Source organism: Glycine max, chromosome 11 (genome assembly GCF_000004515.6).
Source record: "Glycine max cultivar Williams 82 chromosome 11, Glycine_max_v4.0, whole genome shotgun sequence".
Taxonomy (NCBI): Eukaryota; Viridiplantae; Streptophyta; class Magnoliopsida; order Fabales; family Fabaceae; genus Glycine; species Glycine max.
In genome coordinates, this window is record NC_038247.2 from 33,891,988 (window position 1) to 33,896,990 (window position 5,003).

Consider the following 5,003-nt stretch of genomic DNA (forward strand, 5'->3'; position numbering starts at 1 on the left):
AATGAATTTTGCACAATTACAAAATTTGCACTTAGAACTCAAATTATATTTAAATTTGAGTTTCCAGATACAACTTCTAACTTTGTTTTATTTTGGATTTGTTTGTAATTAAAGTACATTACTACTATACTATTATCAATCTTTAAATTTTTGTTTATAAGTCTTGGTGGTATATTTTGTGGGAAATATTGAAATATCCTGAACACATTTGGGGTATATTTTGTTTATAAATATTTATAACTACTCTTGGTGATGATATACTTTGCTAATAACTTTTGGTGCATGACTTATTTTATGATTTTTCTTACAATTTTGAATGATAAGTTGTGATATGAATAATTACAGGCTGGTAATTAAAAAAAACAGATAGGATATTAAAAAAATCCAAAAAACATCAGTTTTTAGAAAAATAAGTGTCGAGAAAATCAATGTTGTTGTTTACTGGCAACATCGGTTTTTCTAAAAACCGATGTTGATGAGAAGAAAACAACATCAATTTATACAAAAACCGATGTTTTTTAGTAAAACAACATCGGTTTTTTAAAATATCGATGTTAACATTGATACTTTAACGTCGGTAGTTTCAACATCGATTAATAACCGATGTTCAAAGTTCTTAATAATTGATGTAAAAAGCCTATTCTAGTAGTGATGTGCCATATATTGTTACAACCTTTACTTCTCTTGGCTATAATTGTTGACTCCTTGGCAAGCGTACCAAGTTGCACAACTAGTATAAAAGGGTACAACCAAGTATTGAATTCCACATGGACTATACTTGTACTCAGAGCTATATATATATATATATATATATAGTTATTAAGCAATTAGTGAGTCAAATCGAATCTTGTTCATTGATTAATTACAAGTATAAACTAAAAGGAATTAACTACAAAGAAAGGAACATAAAGCTTAAGAAAACTCAAAGTTGTTAGATGGTGTTGTGATGAGTTAAGGAACATGTTGGAGGCTTCGCTTGCCAAAACCTCTCTTAAATGTAATCTTTATAGATTTTTCTCTTTTAACATTAATATAATTATTACCCGCATCTACTAGTCTATTCTAACCAACACTACTACAAAAATAGTTTTTTACGATGCACCTTCAACGATGGTTCCCTCAAAACCGTCTTAATACTTAATATATAAGACGGTGACAATTTTGTAAATATGAGGTTTTTCAACGAAGATGATTTTGCAAAAACCGTCTTAGAATGATGGTTTTCTAAGACGGTTTTGTGAAAAATGTTGTGAAATGGTGAGGTACTTGCTGACTAAATCCATCCATAAACCTAGACCTCGCTTCTTTCGTAACCAAAGCGTCAAGACAACAACCAAAAGTGAGCTTCAAATTCACAAAGTAGGGAGCACAAAGGAGCACATATGAATGCCGACCACTACTTAAGCCACTAGTGGTATTTGGTTCACAACCACTGGCGCCACTCACTGTTGTTCTCAAGGGATTTGATTCTCTCTACACTCACTTCTAGTGTTTTCTCTATGCTATCCGGTTTCTCTTTCATTTTTAGTTATCCATTTATTTAATTCTTGCCGATTTTTGTTTTGGGTTTTTGATCGCTGATGTTTTCACCAAATCAGTTTTCGCTGATTTCACATTCTTTGCTCTTCCATGTCTAAAATCCATGCTACTTTTTCATGTTTCTTTCTCCTACTCAAGTTATCCAATTAAATAGAAAATTGGACAGGTTGAAAGCGGAGCACACCGAGGATAGTGACCGAAATTCTGCCATGAACTGGTGGTCGAGAGAGGAGACAATGGCTTTGCTCAAGATAAAGTGCAAAATGGACGTTGCTTTCAAAGACGCAAACCCTAAAGCCTTTCTCTGGGAACAAGTATCAAGGTTAGTTCCTTCTTTTGTTTCCCTCTTTTCAACTAAAACCCCTTTTATCAGTCCTTATTTAGTAATAATAATAATAATACACATATATGTATAATTTATAGTCTAAGCTGAACAATTTTATTTTTGAACGAATGAATTAGAGGTTTATATGTATGTATATATAATTAGGAAATCATTGGAGCTAGGTTATAATAGGAGTGTGAAGAAGTGCAAGGAGAAATTTGAGAACATTTACAAGTACCATAGGAGAACCCAAGAAGGTCATTTTGGAAAATCAAACCGTGCAAAAAACTAATTGATTTTTCAACCAATTGGAAGCTTTAGATGGAAACCACTCACTTCCTCCTCCGACAACACTCAGGTATTGGAGTTCAGCTTCCTGGGAAAAGGTAGTAAACTCAGCTGCTTTCTGGAATGGGTTGCGGGTGTAGAAGCTGAAGAAATTGTGAGAGGTGGTTTATCAAATAGAAAGCCATATGTTAAATTATTTTTTGGTTGTTCAAGAAATCCATTTTTTTTGTTTTGATTTGATTCGAATTTTTATTTTCTTCTTTCACTTTATATGATTTATGCTTCTTTTTTCTGGACAAATTTTATATGATTTATGTATAAGTATCAACCTTTGCAATTCTCTATAGAAGGGCTTCTCAAGCATGTATACTTTTGTTATATTTTGCATCGTTTGTTAACACCATGTATGTCACATTTTTCTAGATGATTTGTCCACCTGGACAGTTAAATTCTACTTCTGAATTCAATTATGATATCATAATACATTCAAAAGTTGACTTTTTTAATATGAGGCATACGTACATATATACATATATGTGCGCACACACGTATCAATTTTTTTTCAATATTAGATAGAAGTATATTGTAATAATGTAATCTATGATAAATATGGATTTGGATCCTTACATTTTAGATCCTATTATTACCTTGTCATTTAAAGATATATAAAGAAGACATTGTACACGAGGATCCACTTGAGCTTTTCTTTGAAATTGCAGAGAACAAGGAGGATTACAACAAGTTCTATGAGGCTTTCTCTAAGAACTTGAAGCTTGGTATCCATGAGGATTCATATAACAAGGGAAAGATTGTTGAATTGCTCAAGTACTACTCCACCAAGAGTGGTGATAAGATGAGGAAGGTCAGAGTGAAATCTACTACATCACAGGTGAAAGCAAGAAGGTCATTAAGAACTCTCCATTCTTGGAGAAGTTGAAGAAGAATGGTGTACTGTCCAAGACCCACAAAATTTATGTGACATCCTACTTGGCCCTTACAAACACATGTCAACCTTCCACGTCAGCCCTGCTACAGGAGCACAGACGCCTGACTCTTAGTAGTCGGGCTCCCCAACAAATAGGTTATCTCAAACCTAACTAATATTCAAATATATTTGAATATCTTATCTATTGGCAGGTATTAAATTATCTATAACATCATATTATCTACAAGGTATAAATGTATGATTATCTTCTACCTTTGTCTATAATCCAAATGTTTATCTCTAACATTATCTCTAAGCTCTCGGCTATTATCTATAAGCTGAGAATTATCTACAAGGCTGCGATAATCCTTACAAACAAGGACCAACACCCTCACTCAACTAGTATAAACACAGGTTCCATCGAATCACTCTACACGACTTGCTCACACACTCAGTACACGGCAACAAACTTGTGTCTTTCTCTTTCACTTATACGAGTTCCATTACATCATATACTTGTTTTATTCTCCTTACACATATTCTTACTTGACCGTCGGAGTCCTTTGTTTTGCAGGTCCCCCTCCTTTCAAAGGCACATCTCCAAGCTGATGTGTGAAGTTTGGGACCTATTCACATCGATCCTGACATGCCACAATTTCAGATTTTGGTAAGAACAAAGGAATAGGAGGTTCTTTATATGGTTGATGCCATTGATGAATATGTTGTTGATCAGCTCAAGGAATTTGAGAGCAAGAAGTTTGTCTCTGCCACCAAGGAAGGGCTCAAGCTTGACAAGAATGAAGATGAGAAGAAGAAGCAAGAAGAGTTGAAGGAGAAGTTTGACAACCCCTGCAAAGTGATCAAGGATGACAAATCTATGAAGGATCTTATTCTGTTTCTGTTTGAGACTGCTCTTCTCACTTCTAGTTTCAGCCGTGAAGGATCCACATAATGTTTAAGCTTGGACTGAGCATCAATGAGGATGCAGGTGAAGTTGTTGCTGACATGCCCCCACTAGAGGAGGCCGAAGCCGATGCTGAGGGCAGCAAGATGGAGAAGGTTAATTAAACTTAAATATGATGTGTTTCTTATTAGTAGCTTATCTAATGCGTATGCGAATACAATTTATTAGGTTGCTGCATTTTTATTTTCCTTTTTATTTTGATTTGGGGAGGGGAGCGGGGGGTGTGGATTCTTTCTGCTTTGGATTTCTAATACAGTTTGGTTTTGATTACTATTATTGCTAGATATGGTGTCATTTTATTTACTCTTCTTTGTTCCCTTTATTTTTTTTTGTTTGATGAATGTTCTGCTGGTGTTCTAAGTTGAAGAATTGCTCCTTGGCAGGCACAATTTCTATGTTTTTCCTTGACAGGAGATCGCAGGCTTCGGTCCATGTGATGAATTCCACTACCACACCACATCAATGGATTTCTTGGCTAAAGAGGTAATATACAAATAGCTTTGTGTACTCTACTTTTTAGGTTATTTGCAAACTGGAAGGTCTTTATATGCATGACTTTTATAGTCTAATAGAATGGAGAATAACCTGGAATCTATTTCAGCTATAGCTCTTAAAGAAGTTTGAGAGAAGAGACAAGGCACTGGAAATGGCAGCATTCTCCCCAGGAGTCACAAAGCATGAAAATAAGGAGTATAAGGTAGTATTGATAAGGTGGTTTAGGATTTTCTCTTCACTGTGCCTGCATAGAGCACTGAGGTTATTTATGATGTAATTTAATATTTTCCTAGGTTATGCATTGGACACTTCTATATTTGTTCCTTTGCTCAAGTATCCGTACTGTTTTAGGCTCCTTCACACACACATACTACAAAGTCACATTTTTTAGAGAGAAAGAGATAAGAGTAAAGTGTGAAGGTGATTGCGAAAGAAGCAAGTAAAATAGGAAGAGAAATGTGTAATAA

General features: G+C 34.6%; 1 pseudogene; it reads left to right on the forward strand.

Moving 5' to 3' along the window:
- The first annotated feature begins 1,775 nt into the window (after nt 1-1,775).
- On the forward strand, nt 1,776-4,029 carry LOC100819450 (heat shock protein 81-3-like; annotated as a pseudogene).
- Nucleotides 4,030-5,003: the final 974 nt, after the last annotated feature.